The sequence below is a fragment of the Ursus arctos genome, unplaced genomic scaffold (assembly GCF_023065955.2).
Source record: "Ursus arctos isolate Adak ecotype North America unplaced genomic scaffold, UrsArc2.0 scaffold_21, whole genome shotgun sequence".
NCBI lineage: Eukaryota > Metazoa > Chordata > Mammalia > Carnivora > Ursidae > Ursus > Ursus arctos.
In genome coordinates, this window is record NW_026622886.1 from 5,649,929 (window position 1) to 5,671,600 (window position 21,672).

The 21,672-nt window shown below is 43.4% G+C and overlaps 1 protein-coding gene and 1 pseudogene across 21 annotated transcripts in view; one reads left to right on the forward strand and one right to left on the reverse strand.

The window, feature by feature from the left end:
* RBFOX2 (RNA binding fox-1 homolog 2) overlaps window positions 1-21,672 on the forward strand; it is a 269,661-nt gene that overhangs the window by 12,813 nt on the left and 235,176 nt on the right. The window lies entirely within an intron of this gene.
* Window positions 409-664, reverse strand: LOC123001117 (40S ribosomal protein S21-like; annotated as a pseudogene).

Sequence of the window (21,672 nt, forward strand, 5' to 3'; positions counted from 1 at the left end):
ACAGGTTCTTATTTATTCCCTACAACAACCCTGACAAATAGGTGATTCTTTTTCCTATTTTTCAGATGGTAAAGATATACTTCTTTAAGCCTCATGACTAGGAAGTGGCAAAACTGATGCTTCTACCAGATGTTGTGGCTTTTTATTCAGTGCCTTTACCTTTGGGCCTCGTGCCCCTCAGACCAAAGGGTATGGCTGAGAAAGAATGAATAGTGAACATGAACTCATTGTCTTCATGTGACATATATTTAATATTGAAAACATCTTGTCTATTACCTGACAGTTAATTTATGTAGAAGTCAACACTGATTCCCAGTTTCTTCAGTAATTTGGATCTAGCCAGTGGGTTTTTTTTTCAATTTTACTATTTATTTATGATGAATATTCCACATCCATGATCCTCTCCAGTCAGAAGTTCTTTGAAACGATGCTGTTGGCCTTGGCCAGTTGGAGGATGGAGTCATCTGACTCACCCATCCTGCGAATGGTCCCACAGATAGCCTAGGTTTAAACTGGCAGTTGAACCTGCCTGTGACCTTGTCAGCTTTGGCCACATTCATCTGGATGGATGTGTGGTCCTTGGTGCGAACGGTGTGCTTGCTGGCAGAGCATTTCTGAGGCATGGCACGGACAGGTCCGCGAACTTGCCGGCGTCAGTCTGCATGTCAAAGGCGCGCCTGCTGCTGCCACCACAAGCACAGGAAGTAGCCAGTGCTCTGAACTGGGATTTTGCTAAAATTTAGTGTGTACTTGTATGTGCCAAGCATTGTATTAGAGGCTTCATGTGTTCATCTCACTTTCCTGTAGTTCATATTTGGGGGAGTTTCAATAGGATAATTAGTTGCTGTATGTATGGTAATTTGTTATTGTTGTTTGCTTGTTTCTTGCCTCAGAGTTATCCCATCTCTAATTTTATTATTGATCAGATAATAGATCAGCAATAGATAAATCATTGGATTGATAATGGTGGGCAGTATGAAATGAGAGCCGAAGGCATCTGGAAGTTATCTGACCAGCTCCCTGGTTCAATCAGGTAAGGGAGATGATGTGCTCATTTCAGTTATTTCACTCTCAGAGAGCATGTATGACAGCAAGCAGTAAGCTCAAACTTTTGGCTTTAGGTCTAAGTAGAATCTTTCATTTCTTAGTCTTTCTTACTATTCTGGTATGGTTTCTCTGAGGGTTTCTTACATGGAGTGTCCCCCCACCCCCCGCTTGTCATTTATTTTTTAAGCATTTAACATACTCACATGGTAAATGATTCAAAATACGCAAAAAGCAAAAAGTCTCTGCCTTCTTCCACCTACCTAGTTTTCTCCTTGGAGGTAACCGGTATGGTTAGTTGTCTGGGTAGCCATCCAGAGTAGCACCTACGTAGTATTTTCTCCACTCCCTTTTAGAAACTCAAAATGGTGGTATTAATATGCATATTATCTGTACTTTGCTTTTCTTTTCTCTGTATTTGGAGATCAGAGCGGTTTGTAGATTTTTTTTCCTTTATTTGTTAGGTTTCTGGAATTAGGATTATTCTGTCCTGGGCTACTGAGATAACTATGTCTAAATGTCTCTGGTAAGGATGACCCTGATTAGTACAAGACCTTATAAAGTGGGAGTCTGCATTCCATGGAATCACAGGGTCGGAGACCTAATATTTCTTTTTAATGTTTCGAGTTTTTATTTTCAGACACCTGATCAGCATCTCTATTCTTTCATGTGAATACGCTACAAATCTCTGACCAGTGATATGTTTAAAGACATTTAGGCAAAAGATGGGCATCCTCAGCTCTCCACCTGTCCCAGTCAGCTGCTCCCGATCCTGTCTTTTTCAGTAGAAGGGTCCTTTTTGGGTCAGATATCCTCTTTGTCACTGAGTTAGTAATGATACTCAGGATCTGCCTTGAGTTATTGCACATGGACTCTAACTGCAGTTTGATTTTATTCCGTATGACATCTTCTATACCAGACACATCCAGAATGTCCAGTTTATCCCGATTGAATGTCACTGCTGTCAGGAGGCTGTTCAGTGAACCAAGTTTGGTGTTGAATTATGAGAAAGGAAGGTTTAGTTCCTAGGAGGTGTTTGTGTCTCAGCAGCCGTAATTGCTGTTGGTTTCACTTAACCCCTGTGTTTGTGGACAGTCCAGGACCGAGGGAATGTTCGTCATCCTTGGGATATGACCATTCTGCCACTGAGACCTGATGGGGAGTAAATACATATGGTTCAACAAACACAGGCTTTTTCTTTTGTATACTAGACAATGGATTCTGATTCAGACATAGCATTAAGGATTGCATGCTTAGGCTTGACTCTAGCTCTGTTAACCTTTAGAGATTTCTGTGTTTAAAGATATGAAGTAATACTTTGCTTTTCAGAGTTAGCTTCTGCAGTGGACCTTTGTCTCCACAAGGACATTAGAGAGGAGGTAGCATTCTAGCTGTTTGGAGAATGAGGCCAGTGGGGGTGTCTTGCACTCTAGGTGGATGCTGACCTCCATTATATGGTGATGCTAATCTCACCAAACAGTCCTTATGGGCCCAAGGCTTTGCCGTGAGTGAATGAGGCCTGCTCAGTCCCTGGCCCCACGCAGTGAATGGAAGCAGGCACTGAAGCAGGCGGGCCACCAGATGCTCTGTTGTTTCCCCTATTGCTTCTTCCTTCATACCTGGTGTAAGGTTTCTAGGTATTTGTGCAACCTGATAGCAGAAAGCGCCTGTCTTAGCAGGCGAGACATGGGTTGACAGGTGGTTCAAGTTACTCCACGTTCCTGATAAGAGCCACCGATCCATGCTGGTGGCTGCTGGGGGTGGGGGGTGGGGTGGGAGCTTTACTGCCAGTGCCCTACCCAGCAGGAATGGTGGTGTGGGTCTCTCTGGTGTTTCAGGACTCCCAAGAATGTACCCAAGGCAGCCTGAGAGGTTTGGCCAGCATCTCTAGGGAAGTAGCACAATTTGAGAAGCAGATCTTGCCTTAGAGGAGATGGGTCTGAGGAAATGATGACACACAGGAGCAGAAGGAGGACCAGCGTTGGAAATAGAAGTACCAGCGCAAGGAATAAAAATGATATTTTATTATTCAATCTTTTAACTTAAAACTCAGTTAAAGATTTTATTGAGTCTGGTAGCGTCAGGCGCCGTGATGACTAAAACTTGAATTTGCAGTGGGGAAGTAGATGTGTACCCAGATAATTTTTATGCCATGTGATAATTGCTCTGATGGAGGTATACACTGAGTATATGTCAAAGCCTAGTACTTTGGGAACATATACTCTGTGTACAACTCTGTCAGAGCAATTATCACACTGTATTAAAATCCTGGATTAAAAGCCATTCTGGTATCAGAGTGCCTAGATTCAGATCGTCTCTATTCCTACTTACCTGTGTGTCCTTTGGGCAAGTTACTTACCTCCTCTGTGCCTCAGTGGTTCATCTGTAAAATGGGGAAGGTAGTTTCTACGTGGCAAAGTTGTATTAAATGAGTGTATACAGTGAAATGTGTTTGGAGCAGTGCCCGGTCCATGGTAAACACTGTATGTGTTACCTGTTGTTACAGTGGTGGTCGTGGCACCAAGCAGGGCCACCTAAGACCATGGCACACATGTGCTGACCAGTGGCAGTGCGCAGTTCAGTATTTATTGCATACCCTGAAAGATTTTTAGCACTAACTGTGCCAGGTACTGTACAGAAGCAAATGAATGAAATGTTAACCAGCTGTGTGATTGTGTATAGCACACGATGAGAGTTGACTTTTTGGAAAGTTGTGTAAAAAAAATATTATGTGAGAAGCTTCAGGATCCCATGGCAGTTTCAGAGAAAGAATCTTACTGTTCCTTTGGGAGTTGGATTGGAGGCCCTTCTCCTTTCTTGAAATTTTGAACATAGGCTATATGTCTTTAAGGTAGGACAGTACTTTATTTCGAGCAAGTATTTCTTGCTTTTCAAAAACCCCCAGGAGAAACTGTTTTAATCAGAATCCATCGATCCCTGTCTCCCCCCCCCCTTCTAAAAGGGGAACATTGCTGATATTTAAATCACCTTCATTGTTCCTTATATTAAAGGTAAACCTCGGGGCATCTGGGTGGCTCAGTTGGTTAAGCATCTGACTTCGGCTCAGGTCATGATCTCAGGGTCCTGGAATCGAGCCCCGTGTCAGGCTCTACGTTCAGGGGAGAGTCTGCTTCTCCTTCTCCCTTTCCCTCTGCCCCTTCCCCCGCTCGTGATCTCTCTCTCTCTCTCTCTCTCTCAAATAAATAAAATCTTAAAAAAAAAAAAAAGGTAAACCTCTCATTGTGTAAAAGCCCCTACTCTTTTTTTTTTTTTTTTTAAAGTAATCTCTATGCCTAACATGGGGTTCCAACTCACCACCCTGAGATCAGGTCACACACTCCACCATCTCAGCCCGGCAGGCCTCCCAAAAAACCCCTGCTCTTTTGCTTAGTCGTTCATTCATTCATTTAACAGCATTTGAATGCATGCAACACACTAGACCGTGGGGTTACAGAGTTAAAGTAATGTTATTATGGAATCTGTGAAGTTAATCATGGGAAGTTTCTGGAACAACTATACATGGCAATAAAAATTTGATAATGCAATGTATTGCTAAGTGTGTAGGTAGAGAAATAGGTACTCATGTTGCTGGTGGGGTGAAAAGCCACATACCCTCCATGAAAAGCTGTTTAGCAATATCTGCTAAAACGTAAAATGCATGTATTCTTTGACTCAGCAGCTCTATTTCTAGGAATTTATCCAACAGATACTTCTGCATCTGTGTGTGAGAATATACATTACAAAATTACTTGAAATAGCAAACAGTTGAACAAAACAAAATGCTCTTTGACAGGAAATCTGTGAACCAAAATAAGGTACATTCATAGAATGGGATATCATGCAGCCGTTACAAAGAATCAGACAGCTCCACGGGAACAAACATAGAAGACTCAAATACACCAGGTGTAAAAATTCAAGGTACAGAAAAGTGTACAGTTTGCTACTGTTCTGTAATGAAGACGAGCATATATTCTTGTACACACAGACTCTCTTTGCCGGGAAACACAAGATTCAGGTAGTGGGTTGTCTCTGGGGAGGGTTATTAAGTGACAGAGAAGTAGGGGTATAGGTGAAGACTTAATTATTGTAGTCTTTTGTGCCTTTAGAGTTTTGTATTATATACTTGTATTGTTTTAAAAATAATTTATTAAAATAAGGTAAGAATTAAGTATAGGAGCTATTTTACTTATAGTACTTGAATTTGCTCATTTTCATAGAAAAATAAAGTCATGTGTTAGAGCAAAACTGTGCCAATTCCGCTTACCACAAAGAAGAATACAGTGCCGGTGGTGGCACATGGCCATTTTAATTTTGTCTGTCACATTGTTTATTAGTATATAGGGTGTAGCTGGTTTATATTTATTATTAACTGTGTCTTATTCCATAAGGCTAAACCTCTGATTATAACAAAAATGATATGAAGGGTGGATAAATGTAGACAGGATTACAAATGGAAGTCATGTGAGAGGATAGGTGACGAATACCTGTACGGGTTGAATTATTCAACAATTCAGACAATCATAAAGAGTCAAGAGCAAATCATAAAGTGAGTTGAGAAGAAATAAAACAAGTAAACCATTACCATAAACCAGTTTTCTTAAGAAATGTTTCCTCACTAGATGTACACCTAATGGGTTACTTGGATTTTTTTCACTTCGGAATTTTATGAACTAGTGGACTTGGGAACAGCCTTTCATTCCAGACCTAACCTGAGGGTAATAGAGGAGCTTCTGTACCCTGATAGGAATGAGTACAGTGTTTCTATGGGAGCATAATAAAGGGATTCTTATCCAGCTGGGTGGCATGCGCCCAGGGAGAACATTCTGCAGGAGCTGTTGCTGAGGACTGAGTGAGTGAGTAGGGGCTGGGCAGGGAAAGGAGAGGGACGGGCAGGGAGAGGAGAGGGACGGACAGGCCGTTCCAGGCAGAAGCGGAGTACGTGCAAGGACAAGGTGCAAGAGGAACTGCAGGTGGGTCAGTGGGGTGGGAATGGAGGGCTTGAGGATATCGGTTTTCCGAAGTGTCTTTGGTCGTTAGTTCACCCATAGACTGCTCTCTTCCTGCAATCCTATACCGTTGTTCTTGAAGTTGACATGATGGTGATGGTGATTGGATTATCTGACCAGTCAAGGAACAGAACCTCATGGTAGGTGGAGCAGGACACTCTTTGTTCATGGAAGAAAAACGAGAGAACAAAGAAAATCTGTATTTGGTTATGTCGAATGTGTGTAGTTGCGCTGTCTTCTAGCAGAATTCCTTATTTTTCTGCAGCTCTCTTCATCCTTGAAGAGGCCTTCTCTCTATTTGGAATCACGGTTTGAGTGGTGCATGGAAACAACTTGAACCTGATGTTCCCTTTCATCATATTTAAGTTTATGTGACGCACTTTCTACCACGCAGGCACGCATTTTGCTCTTCATAGCCCGGAATGCTGTAACAACGTTTTGTCCATCAGAGGCGTTCAAAAAATTTAGTGAATGTTAATGTGCTTAATCTCACAGTATACCAGGGTAGATGGCAGGTAGGCAAGTGATCTTTGTTTTGTTCTGTTTTTTAAATATCTTGTGTCTTAGCACATCTTGGTTGTCAGTGCCTCTTAAGGAGAAAGTTTCTCCTTTGAAGGTGGAACATCCTATGCTTTGAATTCACTCAAAGAAAATTTATTCTGGAAAGCTTGAACCAAACCTGGTTAGATGCTTCTGAGTTATGGGAGAGGGATTGAAATAAACTTTTTCAGCTAAAAATAATTTTGCTCCCAAGTTACCAAAAACGGCTGACTTGAAATGCTTTTAAGATACTTGTCTAAGCTACCATAAGCTGAAGGTCAAGAAAAAAGTTTAGAACATGTCTTGAGAAACGATTGGCTCTATTTTGCCAAAGCTTTTGCCAGGCTTCTTATTCCATAATTATCTCGTGGGACAAAAGCTGGTGGAAAGTGTTATGCCTGAGATCCGGTAGGGACCTGGAGATTCTTTAAGTGGAGTGTGTATGCTGCCTGTTTCCTCTGACGGTAAGCTTGTCCTGTGGAAGGCATTAGGGTGGGTGAAAACAGGACATTTAATTCTAAAGATACTGTACAGTTGTTTCTGCTGATTAATTACTTAAAGCCCTTGTGTCCTGTTGCGGGGCCGTTGTACTCTTAGAGAATATCGGTCGTTCTTCACAGAGAACCAAGCGATGGGTCTTTAGCATGTGGGATTGCCATCGATGCTCTCTTAGCCCGTTCAGGTACTTCCCTGCATCTCACGGAGTTATGGAATTGAGTGTCACTCACAGTTATGGGCAGCACTTCTTATTCGTTGTATGGTCAGTTACCATTGGAGCTTATATCTTATTTTTCATTCTAAAACCTCACTGTGCTTTATTGATTACCCCAAGGCTCCCTTTGTAGCTGCAGTATGTGCCACAGGTTGGTGGGGGTAGGTTGAGAAACTGGTGAGGCATGTTGACTTTCCTTGAGGTCACTTAGAGTTGTAGAATAAAATCTTGAATTAGAATGAGATTTAGAGCCTTTTTTTTTTTTCATAAAAATCACTCTTTTAAATAGAGCCAATATAAATCCATGATGTTTTTCCTTCCTCAATTTCACTCCTACTTATTGAGCACCAAATGTGTAGGAGGTAAGGAGAAGGCAGGTGACTAAGCGCATGTCAGAGGACCTCCTTCCTTCAGTTAGGGAAGAAGAGTAGTCTGCAGGCAGGGTGTTCTTGACACTTTGAGGAGAGAAAGTTTACAAGTAGGTGCTGTTCCAGTGTAGCAAGAATTCATCAAAAAGTGAAATAAAAAGATTACTAAGTCTCAGTTAAGGGGCAGCTTGGATTGAGTTGGTCCTGATGGTTTCTTAACTTTCTCAGACTGTAGTGAGAAGCCCACGAGTGTAGCCAAGTGCACATTACCCTGGGCTGGGCATAGGGAAGCCGGACCAAACAATTTCAGGTGCAGTAAGAGGGTGGGAGAAGACAAAGGACAGGAGCTTGTGATATGAATTTGGGATCTTGATGTCGGAAGGGTTCGGGTAGTGACGATTCCTAAGGAACAGTTATCAGATGGATGATTATGGTAGAGGAAAGCCCGCTGGAAATAAAGAGGTGGAAGAACTTGGAGGCTTTGAAAGTGTTGTCAGCCCAAGGACTGACATCATTGAGGACGAAGCATTGGAATCACTGGGCAGGTTGACAGAAGGTCATGGCAGTGGAGGAAGTAGAGAGAATGATGTAGAAGCATCAACTTGGTTGTTCTCAAGTTGGGGAGATTTTGCCCACCAAAACATTTGGTGTGACGGCTGGAGATGTTTTTGATTTTTGTGGCTGTCGCGGTGCTGCTGGTGTCTGCTGGGTAGAGGCTAGGGGTGCTGCTTTAACACCCAAAACACAGAGGGTAGCCCCCTCATGAAGCGTGATCCAACCTGAGATGTCGGTAGTGCCGAGGTAGAGAAACCCTGCATTTGCTTTGTTGAGTAAAGGCGACAGGATATGATTGTTTCTCCTCCTTCCACTCTGCTCTGTAGAACTATGCACATCTGTTCGTGCTGTTATTTAGGGATTGTTTGTGGAGCTCCACTTACGTGCCAGGCAGCCCGCTAGATAGGCATAGGAGCATAAAGATTAGCTAGACATCACTTCCTTTTTAAAGTATATTTTAAATTATAAATTAATATGCAGATATATTCTTATAAATAAAAAACCAGAAACAGACATGTAAAGCCAGTGGCGACTTCAACCACCACCTGCAATTCCTTCTCTAGAGGTAGCCAGAGCTGTCAGTTTTGGGATGTGTAGCTGAACATTAGGGTGCCTCCCCTGCATCTATTTTCTTTCCTTTTCTTAGATGCTGTGCAAGAGGTTTGCTTTGGAACATTTGTCCTAGGCTGGGCGTTTCTTAAGACAGGGACCAGGTGTTAGGTTTCTCTTTTTTACTTCTTATTATAATATATGTGATATACAGTTGTCACCCAATAAATGTTTGATGAAAAATGAATGAAATGAATTGATAGAAAAGCAGCAGTTGGGAGAGCAAAGAGAATTCCAAGTCCTAGTAATGGCCTTTAGGCTTTGGAAGGCTATGGGGTAGGTTTATGGGGAAAATGAGTTAATGTTAATATAGAGAAATATTGAGTGAAGAAAAATTCAAAGCTATAGAGGTGTGAAAAGGTTGCCAGGGAGCCCAGGTGATGAGCTGGTACATGGGCAAAGAAGGGGTTGAGAAGGAACAGAGAGCTTCCGTGTATAGGGTTCAAGAGTTCAGGGAGAGGTTTTAGGGGATGAGTCTTTTGAAGAAGATTATTGCATGTTAGTCAAGAAGAACTTACCAATGTAGGAGCTTTTTACAGAACTGGAGGAGTCCTAGAGTTCTTTTTGGAGTGTTGGTGTGATAGAAGCCTTGGTAGTTTCTGTTCTGTTCTAGAGGAGTTCTGTTTATATATGTACTTAAAGACGCATACCCCTTTATACACCTAAAGGTTCTTTGTTTTTCACTAGACAGAATGTTTTAGGGAACATTTTGTTTCAGTTTATGCAGATCAACCTCATTCTTTGGAAATGACCACATAGTATTCCATAGAAAGTTGTTTTTTTTTTTTTAAATCATGATTTGTTTAAACATTCCTGTTGCTAGACATGTAGGTTGTTTCCAGTCTTTTGCTGCTGTAAGCAGTGCTGCTTGTGTATGTGTTCTTCTGTGCGTGAGGTAAGTACGTGAGAGCAGAGTCTGAGAAGTGGAGTTGTTGGTTTCTAAGGGCAGGTGTGTTTAAATTTTTGGTAGGTATTGCCAAGCAGCCTCCAAAATTGTATATTCTTGTGAACAGCAAAGCAGAGTGACTTTTTCTTGTCCTCTAGGCAAACTGTTTCCACACTTTGATTTTCAGCAGTCTGAGGGAAAAATGATATCTTGATCTTTTTTTTTTTTTGTATGTCTGTAGTATAAGGGGATTTTTTTTTAACTTTTTTTTTTTTCTTTAAATTTGACAGAGAGAGACAGCGAGAGAGGGAACACAAGCAAGGGGAGTGTGAGAGGGAGAAGCAGGCTTCCCGCCGAGCAGGGAGCCCGATGTGGGGCTCGATCTCAGCAGGACCCTGAGATCGTGACTTGAGCCGAAGGCAGACGCTTAAGGGCTGAGCCACCCAGGCGCCCCTGGGATTTATTTTTTATGTGTCTCAAATTCATTTGTATTTCTTTGTCATGCACTCAGGTTTGAAAGAATTTTTTTAATTGCTAAAAACTTTTATGCATTAAGGAAATTAGCTCTTGTCATTCAAAATTTTCCATTCATTTTGTCATTTGTCCTTTGAATTTGTTTATAGCTTACAAGCATGTGTATGTGTTGCATGTGTTTTGGAATGTAGTTGAATATATAAGGTGTTTTCAAAATTTTGGATCTTTTTTTTTCCCCCTGGGAAAGACCTTCTCCACTCAGATTTAAAAATAACTGTCCTGGGGCACCTGGGTGGCTCAGTCAGTTAGGCGTCTGCCTTCGGCTCACGTCATGATACCAGGGTGCTGGATCGAACCCTGCATTGGTCTCCTGCTCAGCAGGGAGTCTGCTTCTCCCTTTCCCTCTCCCTCTGTGTGTGCTCTCTCTCTCTCTCAAGTAAATAAATAAATCTTAAAAAAAATAAAAATAACTTTCTGTGTTTTCTTTTAGTTTAAATTTTAATGGAACAACCTGGATTTTAGTTTCAGCTCTATTATTAGTTTTGTGACATCAGGCAAATTATGTAATCGCAGCCTCAGTTTCCTAAACTGAAAGGATCAGATCAGATGATTTGTAACATTGTAAGGAACTTTCAGGTATAACATTTGTTTGCTTTTGAGTGAAATTTACTTTTGTGTTGTGTGGACATGTGAAGTTAGGGGCAGGGATAGGGAAAGAGATAAAGAGGTTAGTAGGCAGACATGGCAGGAAGACAGGCAAAAGGCACAAAGTGGGGCTGAGATAGAAACCAGGACTTGAACAAAACCCACAACAGCCCTAGAGAAGATCAAGGAAAAGCAAAGGAAAATAGACACAAGGAAGGTAGCTACTGAGACCCCAAGTAGGATGCATTTTTTGTATGCGGGAGGTAAAACACATTTTGGGTACCTTTGTTCCTTCCTTCGCCCTCTTTTCCTCCTTCCCTCCATCCCTCTGTTTTCCTTCCTTCGTAGAATAAAGGTAAGTGTAATACAAAGTTGTGAATTAGCACAAATCCTAAAGTGCAAAAGTTAAAGCTTCAGTCTTCCTCATGCTGCACATACATATTACTTAAAGCCAGGTGCTTTGAACTCCTTGGACACAAGTTATTTTGGAATTGTTATTAAAATATTGATTTATTGTCTAGCAGTCAGTCCCTTTCCAGGTCTAAAATTCCATGTTTAAATATCATGTACGGGTTTTAGCATTCTTGTAAGAACTATAACTTCTGTATTTCCTGCATTTATTTATCTATCTATCTATCTATCTATTTATTTATTTTTATTTTTAAAGATTTTATTTATTTATTTGACACAGAGAGAGATAGTCAGCGAGAGAGGGAACACAAGCAGGGGGAGTGGGAGAGGAAGAAGCAGGCTCCCAGTGGAGCAGCGAGCCCGATGTGGGGCTCCATCCCAGGACCCTGGGATCACGCCCTGAGCCAAAAGCAGCCGCTTAGTGACTGAGCCACCCAGGCGCCCCTGCATTTCCTGCTTTTAGATGTTAAATCTGTAAAGTTAATAATGCATTCCTCTGCGTTTTGTATTTTATGTCTAAGACAAGTTCTCACCACAGATTATGCCTTTAAGAAGCCTAGCTTCTGCCTGTGGACACCTGTGTTCCGTGAAGACTTGGGTGGAGCTGCTCCACTGCTTCCCTTTTAGTTTCTGTGTCTGCTAGGTATGGGTGATAGCATGTGCCGTGCAATGTGTAGTTAACTAAAATTCTCACGTGACCAGACCCTCTGAAGTCTAAGGTTCAATTATTTCCATTACTTACTATATTTTTTAGAGGGGGAGAGGGGCAGAGATAAAGGGAAAGAGAGAATCTCAAGCAGGTTCCACGCCCAGTGCAGAGCCAGACGCAGAGCTTGATCAATCTGTGGCCCTGAGATCAGGACCTGAGCAGAAATCAAGAGTCAGCCGCTCAACTGACTGGCAACCCAGGTGCTCCTCCATTACTTATTTTTTAAAAATCTATTTGTACTTTGCCCTTAGACCCTAATTATGATTCTTTTTTCTTGTTGCCTCAGTTGGGGGAAAAAAAAAAACCCTGAAGAAAATTGTATGGTTACTACCAAGAATCTATTAAGTTGAATACACTCTGACCTTACAGCTGGTGGTAATTCTGTCTTACAACCTTCTTGTTACCTTTTCAACCTCATGGGCCCCGCACCCCCCAAGTGGGCCTGGACATGCTTACCTTTTGGCTTCCTCAAGTTGCCCTTCAGAACAGATGACGAAACTTACTAAAATCCTTGCTGGGTATCACGGCAGTGGCTGCCACTGTGGGCTCATTGGAAAGGAAGTTATTGCGGTTATCAGAAGTACTTTCTGGAGGAGAAGGGGATGAAAGTGTAAGTAGCTTTGGCTGCTGGGCTGTGTTACTCAGAGATTGGCTGTCGTGAGGAGAGGCAGGGGCCTCAGATGTCATCCTGTCCTGAGACTTGATTAAAAAAAAAAAACTTCTGGAGGCTGGCTTCTTTTGGAAAGACCCACCTTCACTGTGTCCTCTTTTTTTTAAGATTTTATTTGTTTATCTCAGAAAGAGAGAGAGAGAGAACAAACAAGCAGGGGAAGAGGCAAGAAGCAAGCTCCCCACTGAGCAGGGAGCCTGCTGTGGGACTCGATCCCAGCACACTGGGATCATGACCTGAGCCGAAGGCAAGCACTTAACCGACTGAGCCACCCAGCACCCCTCATTGCTTCCTCATTTTGCACGTTTTAGATCCAGTCTCTGTGTCTCATCCCTGCACTCTTTTACATAAAGTAAAAGCTAACCAAGAGGTGTTTGAGATTCTGCTCAGTGTGAGGTAGTGTGGGCAGGAAGAGTAAGATTCAGGGGATGTTCTGTAAAGGCTTTTGATTAGGTTGGGTAGATGGTGTATAACCTCAGCCAAAGTTAAGTAACAGTGTAAGTCGCTGTTGTAAAATACGGTAAAGGGTCCTGCACCTTGCTGATCTGTTGGTGAGAAAGGCTGTATTTAGGACAGAATTGTACCACGGTTGTTTTTCTAGGTTTGCTGGACACTTAGAAAGGTGAGACATAAAGAAGAAAAAATAAAAGGGATCCAGAATGTAAGCTCTGGCAACTGAAAAAGTTTTTATGACTTTTACAAGTTGTCATTAATTATTGTAATCTTAAACCTGGGAGGCCAAGGGAAACTTTCCTCTGGCCCTGGAAGCTGACTCAGACTTTCCTCTGTACTCCCTCCCCATCTCAGTTCCTTCTGCTCTTGGCAGGATCTCCAGCGCCTGGCTTTGGAAGTTCATTGCAAGAGGTCCTATATATGATGTAATATAGTAAATACTCAAACATTTGTGGAAGAAATAACTAAAGTTCTGTATGAGAAACAGCACTTTGGAGAAGGGTGGGTAATAAAGAGATTTTGAATCTTTGTATCTTACTTGAGGAACAGTGTTCTCAAGTAAGATCTTTGTATCTTACTTGATGGCAGGTGGGCAACTGGGAGAGTTGAAGGGATTTTTTCACTGGCTTTTAAAAATCTCTCTAGACCTCTTCCAAAGCAACAATTCTGCTATTCTCATGGGTGGTTTGGCTGGTGAATTTGAGGAATAGAGACTGCTTTTACCGTGTGAATGTCTAAAGTGACTGCAGAATCCACAGCAGAGCACCGTGGAGTGTGTGTGGCTAGAAGTCAATGGAGCTGTAGGCACGGGGGTTTTGAAGGGTGGCTGTTTGGGTGTAGTGAGACCGGGTGGAGAGGAGCATGCTTACCAGTTCCCTACGTCCCGTATTATCAGAGCCCAGTAATACTAGTTTGTGTAGGAGGCCAGGAAATCCCCATTCTTCCCTTACTTGTCAGACTCTGAGGAGTTCTTGTGTAGGAAAGCTACCTGTTGTTACACTGCTCATTTTTTAGTACAGTATATGGACCAGACGTCAGCCACCTTTTCTTCAGGACCTCAAGGGCTGATGTGTGAAGACTGACCTTTTGGCTAGTAGGAAAGCGGGTTAGAAGTCTAGAGGCCGGTTGCCTCCTAGTCATGCAGAGAAACACTCTGGCACGTCTTCCTTTTCCTTAATCAACAGTGCTTCTAACATCATTAGGGAGCGAGGAATGAGAGTGGAACTCCTCTTTCCCTGAGGCTCTTTCTCTGCTAAATTTCGGCAGTCTCATATTTCCTGGTGGTTTTTTTTTTTTAAGAGTCTTATTCAAGTCAAAGGTGTCTGCCTTTACTGATGCTCTTTAATAGTTTTTTCCATTCTTGGTGGGTTCCTGTTTACCCCCCACTGTGGGAGACATGGGGGGAGTGGTATCCCCACACTGGCTGATCATCTCAGGGGGGCGTTAGTGGTGAATCCGTTGTTGTTCCGTCATTGGGAAAAGAATTTTAAGTAAGAAGGGAGAAGCAACTTTTTGTTTGGGAGAGAAAATAAAAACCAGCTTTTCTGAGGCCAGAATGGGATCATGTGTAATAAGCTATGAATTCATCCTCTTTTTCCTCCTTCCCCCCAGTTGCAGTTGATCTCACAGCAGCTGTTTGCAGCTGTCCTCTGGATTTTGCCCAGGCCCCTTGGGATGGCTGCAGTGACTCACACCGCTGGCTTTTTTCCATAGTGGTCTGAGTCTAGCTTCTCAAGAATTAGGAGCGGGAGGAGAAAAAGGGTGGCTCTGGTTGCACTGGAGTAGATTTTCTTGTGGAGATTACTGTCTGCTGAGGGCTCTGGTTTTGATTTGTCCCCCTTCACAGCAGTGATCTTAGAAGATAACGTCTCCGGGGGAGGGGAGGCAAATGTGTTAGCTGGAGAAGTGTTTTTGAGAAAGCCAAATGTTCTTTTACTTTGCCTTTTTTTTTCCCCTTTTCGTTCCAGATCTGCTTCAGAACAAACTGTAGCTTTCCTTTTCAGGTGGATATGGGGCTGTGTGTGAAATGGGTAGATGGGCGGAGTTAAAGTGCAGGTGATGTTCTCTGTGCTCCCTCTGATTCTTGGTGTTAATGTTTTCCAGGTGGTCCCTCCTGTTCCTAACAGCAAGCACTGCCCTTGCCCTCCCTCTTTCCTTCCATGAAGGCCACTCGTTCCCAGCTCGGGAACCTATACAGATGATGTATCTCAGTTAAGAAAATTTTAATTTATTATTATTATTATTATTATTTTTTTTTTTTTAAGATTTTATTTATTTATTTGACAGAGAGAGAGACAGCCAGCGAGAGAGGGAGCACAGGCAGGGGGAGTGGGAGAGGAAGAAGCAGGCTCCCAGTGGAAGAGCCTGATGTGGGGCCCGATCCCAGGACTCTGGGACCACACCCTGAGCCGAAGGCAGACGCTTAAGGACTGAGCCACTCAGGCGCCCCTAGACTCATACTTCTAAAAGGGTAACAAGCTGCAGAAGAAAATTCTCTAGACCTGCTCTAATACAGTAGCCATTAGCCACCCGTGACTATCGTGGGCTTCAAATATGGCCAGTCCAAATTGAGATGCACTGTGAGTATAAAATACACACTGGATTTTAAAGACTAAGTGCAAAAAAAATTTCATTGAAAATTTAAAAATACTGACTAATGTTGAAATATTGACATGTGGAAATGCTAATATTTTGGATATGTTGGATTCCGTACAAAGTACATTAAAATCTATCTTACCTGTTTCTTTTTTTAATGTTGTTACTAGGAAATTTTAAATTACGTAAATGGCCCATATTTCTTGCTCTCATTATATTTCTGTTAGCCATCACGACTGCAAACAGAAGAGGAGGTTACTGAACTCCCAGTTTGCTCCTCTCTGGTAGTGTCTGTTTCTAGACCCCAAGTGATCGTTTGGGACTCAGGACCCAGTGTACAATAACATGCTGTCGATAGTAGTTCTCTTTTGCCATGCAGCAAATGACCCCTACACTTACTGACTTAAAGCAGGAGACATTTGTTATCTCGCAGCTTCTGTGGGTCGTAAATCCCATAGCAGCTTAGTGTGGTTCTGGCTCAGGATCCCTCATGATTCCAGCAAAGCTGTTGCTGGGGGTGTACTCATCTGAAGGCTGAACTGGGGCTGGTAGATTCTAAGATGGTTCATTTCGTGGCTATCGGCTTGTTGTCGGTTCCTCGCTGGCTGTTGGTAGGAGATGTAAGGACCTCTCCTTAGGCTCCTGAGTGTCTTCCCTACCTATGTTGACTTCCCTTAGAGTGAGTGATCAAGTGAGAGATTGAGTAAGGGAGGGAGCAGGTGAAGGGGGAGTAGCACTGCTTTTAAGATGAGTTCCTGGATATACACTGTCATTTCTGCTTTATTTTACTTGTTAGAAGCAAGTGTCTGAGTCTAATTCTTCTCAAGGGGAGGAGAATTAGGCTCCACATTTTTTTTTTAAGGCTCTGCTTCTTGAAGGGAGTAGTATAAAGGAATTTGTGGACATATTTGGAATCCTCTATACTCCCTATTTTTTCTCTGTTTTCCCGTTAGCATACCTGTATTTCACTGATTGCCTCTAGAAATGGTCAGAGTTCAGTGGCTGAAGTCCATTTTACCCGCAGCTGCTACTTCAGCAGCGTTACCTGGAACAGGTTTATTCATTTTGAGGATGCTAGCTCTGACCTATAATCAAAATTGTCTTTTTTTGGTGTGTGGGGGGTGGAGGGGCCATAAGGCAAGGTTGAATTGAACTTTCCTTGAGCTTTTTTTTTTTTTTTTTAAAGATTTTATTTATTTATTTGACAGAGAGAGAGACAGCCAGCGAGAGAGGGAACACAAGCAGGGGGAGTGGGAGAGGAAGAAGCAGGCTCACAGTGGAAGAGCCTGACGTGGGCTCGATCCCATAACGCCAGGATCACGCCCTGAGCCAAAGGCAGACGCTTAACCGCTGTGCCACCCAGGCGCCCCCCCCTTGAGCTTTAAACACTGGTACATGCCTATGTTTATGTGTGGCATGTCTGTGCCTCAGTTGATTTTTAGTAGTGGAATAAGGCTGTTTGGATATTCCAGGGTAAATGTGTTATTCTTACGTGTATATCGTATTTCTCTTAATTAAGATTCAGAGCACTTACGAACTATTTTGTGTCTCATTCTACCTCAGAGGTTTGGAAGGAAAGCCAGGGTATCATTCTGTTTTCTACTACGAGTAGGGAAACAGAGGTGAGTTCACTTGTATGTGAGGCCGAGTGAAGGTGGCGTGAGGGGTGAAGGGGTGTGTGAAGCAGAGACAAACATGAGCTCAGGTAGCTTCAGCTGTAGCGTGGGAGCTAAGGTCCTATTAGATGGGAGTGTGTAAATAAACCACTGCTGAGTGTGCAAGGGGGGGTTCGTGTATGCCTCCCCTCCCTGTAGCTGTTTGAGTTTTGGCTCAGCCTCAAACTTTTTTTTTTTTTTTAAGATTTTATTTATTTACTTGACAGAGAAAGAAGCAGCGGGAGAGGGAACACAACTAGGGGAAGTGGGAGAGGGAGAAGCAGGCTTCCTGCTGAGCGGGGAGCCTGATGTGGGGCTCGATGCGGGGCTCGATCCCAGAACCCTGGGATCATGACCTGAGCCGAAGGCAGGTGCTTAACAGCTGAGCCACCCAGGCGCCCCTCAGCCTCAAACTTCTGAAGTGGAGATTGACACGGGAGGCAAGGCCTACAGGACACAGGACCCAGTGGACATAATAAGTGAGGGTCAGTTTTTGTCTGGTCTCCATCAGAATAGAGCTTTAGTTCATGGAAACTAGGCATATATGGAAACGTGGTTGGATTAGAATGGGGTTCAGGATTCGGGACAGCAGGTATTCGTGTTAGACCACTCGGCTTCATTTTTTCCTGGTGTCTTGGTATAATTTACTCAGGCATTTCCTAAGGAATTTGACATTATCTTTTCCATTTGAGAAGTCTGAAAGCTTAGATGAATGGGTTGTTAGAAAGTTTGTTGCTTTGGACAGAAAATTAAAAATCTGTCGAAGCTAGCTGTCTCCTCAGTCCTTGTTCTCATGAGCATAATCTTGGCACTTTAGTTTTTGAATTGTTGCTTTCCTCTGTGTGTGTGTGTATGTGTGTGTGTGGTTATCTCTTGCCTCTCTAAGCAGACTTAGTTTTCTTGCGGACCATGCCTTTTATTTCTTGGTGTTTTCCCTAAGAACAACTATTCGCGCTGTATATTCAGGAGAACGTGTACTTAGATAGGTTGGCAGCGTCCACTGGCGCCGTGAGAGGCATGGAGCGCAGCGATGAAGGTTGGGGTTTAGAGTCCTACTGGCTCTGCTGCTTTAATACATTTATAACCTCGGACAGGTTTCTTAATTTCTCTGAGGCTAAGTTCCTTCATCTGTAAAATGTTAATAATAGTTTTTGCCTCATAGACTTGTGAAAACTAATGAGCTATTGCAAGTAAGGCACTCAGCACAGGAGCAGTTACACATGTTAGACTTGTAGCAGTGTAATTGTTTAGCTTATTAATGCCTTTTAGTAGAGACATCCGAATTCTCGAATCTTGAGCCTCTCATTATCTATTTGACATTATATATTGGTTGCTCAGTCACTGATACTGTACCAGAAGCCTGACTCTGGTGCAGGTTCTGGTCAGCTTGACCGGGTCTAGGTCATAACAGACTCTGCTCGGTGTTTTTGTCTGCTGTGGCAAAATAGGTCTTCTAGGCCATGGCTTTTTCCTGGCAGAGCCTGAGGGCGCCCCCTCTCTCCAGAGCCCAGAGGCTGCCATTGTTTTCTGTATGGTAGAGCATGTGGGATTCCAATAGTCCTGTTTTGGCCTGCAGTTAAGACCCTGACCCCTCCGGAAAGCTCACTTAAACCTGGCTCTTGCTGACTCCTATCAAAAGGCCCAAGTCCTTCTGCGCCCCGCCGGTTTTCTATTAAGGAACCGTTGGGACTCTTTCCTCTCCTTTTTCTTTTTCTTTCTTTTTTTTTTTTTAAAGAAACTTTGCAGCAGCCAAACCAATCATTCCTTTCAATTCTGCACTCCTTGGTCAACATCCAGAATGTAAGCAGCTCTGGCCATCTGTATACTCCTGTGATCTCAGGCCGACTGTGTGTTCTCTCTTCTGACCTGACCTTCCAGCCGCCCCTCCCCTCATAGACTGTCCCATTTTTCCTGTTGCCTAGTAAACAGTTTTCCTCATCCTCAGCTTTTTCATTGAGTTATTTCTATCCCTTCCTCTTAACTAAACTCGGCTTCTTTTTGAGGATATCACATCCCCCTCCTACCAGGTGGTTTTTGTTCTGCTGCTTTAGGGAGGTTGTCCTCTCTCCTGGGCTCTCGCCCCTCTCCAGTATTCCTATCTAATCTTTCACCCTTGGGCGAAATTCCCTGCTCCTTAGAAGCTTGTGCAATCTGGTTCATCTACCCTCTTCCCTTAGTGCTGTCATTTACCAATTGCCTTCTTTCTCTCCCTTGTTAAACAAAAAACAAAACAAAACAAAACAAAACCCCCAACCCCAAGCCACCTAATGTTGGCACTGATTCGTGGGCTTGCTTTCTACCTTTATTGTCATTAGAGATGGGAGACACCAGCGTCTGCGGACGATTGGTCCAGCACCTCAGTAGGCCCCTGCCTCTCCCTCCTTCCGAAGTCCGCTTCCCCGACTGGAATCCCGAGGTGCTTGCACCACCTGTTCTGAGGACACACCCTCCGTCTTGTCCATCAGGAACTGCTGCATTTCTGAAAATTTAAAGACGGGGCATCACATCTTCTCTTTAACGCTTGTCCAGTGCTCTGGTTCAGGGACTCGCACTGCATCTCTTCTTCAGTGTCGGGGAGAAGTCCCCTGTACTGGGGCCCTCTCTGCGCTCTCTCCCTTCCTGTGAACTTCCCATCTTTGCTCCCTCCCTACCTTGTTTAGATTTCACGATCCTTTGCATAAGCCATTCTTTGGCCAGTATTCTCCCTTTATTTTCATTTTGTTTTACCCACCTAGGAAGACCCCAGGCCTAGATGGATATGGCTGTCTGCCCTCATGGTTTCCAATGTTTCCTGGACCCTTGACTCCTGCCTGGCAGTCTCTCGGTTTTTGAGTGACCCCTCCTGGGGATTTGCCACCAAAGCGGTTTCAAATGTTTGTCATTGTCCTACATTCACTTTCCCTTCACTTAAGTAAGAATTCTGGCTTCTTAATTTATAGATGGAATAGAAGCTATCAAATTGGAAGTCTTAACTTCCTGCCATCAACCCTATATACTGTGTCTGTTATAGTGAAAGATGTATTGTTCTTCCATTCTGTGGTGAATCCTGCTCGGATCTCTTTGCTAGATTTTTAATCCTTTTTTTTTTTTAAGATTTTATTTCTGTGATCTCTCCACTCATTGTGGGGCAGGAACTCACAACCCCGAGATCAAGAGTCACATGCTCTACCCGCTGAGCCACCCGGATGCCCCTAAGTCAACCTTTTTGTATCATTTCTTATCAACATTATACATACTTCTCTCATTAAACTTAAATAAAGTCTAGCATATTCAGTCCTTTAGTCTCCTCTACCCTCTAGCTGCTTTTTACTCTTCTCCCTTCTATAAACTACAAACCAGCTTCTTGAGATAATTGTTTATACCCTTTGAACCTGTTGCAGTCTGGTTTCTTCCTCAGCTACAACATTTAAGCTCCATTCCCCCAGGGTCACCAATAACCCCTGTGGCTAAGTCCAGTGACTGTCCTTTCTGTCTCCCTGTCCTTGAAATGCCTCTCTGGCACCATCCTATTAACATGCTCTCCTCCACCCCCCAGGACCGTTTCTCAGTCCCTTCCTCAGCCCCACTTAAGAAGTTGCTATTATTCAGGATTCCACTCTAGGCCTTTTCCTCTGTTACAAGTGTGCTCCTTGGGCGAGCTCATCCACAGCGAAGGCTTTATCATCTATATGCTGAGAGCTTCCAAACTGTTATCTGTAGCCTCGATCTCCTTCCTGCACTTCAGATGTCTGTTTCCAGCTGCTCGTGTGCATCTGCGCTTGGGGGCCCTGCAGTTACTGCAAAGCCAGCATGTCTACAGTTGACCTCTCCTCATCTGCCCTTTTGGCAAAATTCTGCTCTTGTGTAGCTCCATGACGGGTACCACCGCTTACCCAGGGTCTTTCTGCCTTCAGTTTTGTCCCTCCCATCCTGTGTCACTGCATCACAGTGACCTTTCTTAGAAGTGATCCATTTGAAACCGTTCTGATCATACCAGTGCCCTTTAGTTCCATCAGGCGGCTTCGGTGATCCAGCTCCTGCCTCATCTCGCAAACACTTGCCCCGCTCGTGCACAGAGCATGCACCTCTGCTGGAAGTTACTGCTGTGATTCTTCTCTTTACACCTTCTACACACTAACCTTCATCTCTGAGATCTTGGTTTACAGGTCAGTTTTCTTTGGAAGGAAAGTGAGAGAAGTGCTGGAAAGGGAAAAGTGCAAGGAGCTATGCTAGCAGTCAGGAGAGTTCCTAACCCGACCTGAGATATTCAGCAAAAGGCCCTGTATTTATTGGATGGTTAATGATTGGATAGATTATAGGATTTTAGAACTGAAAGAACCTTATCTGTGTAGAATACATGT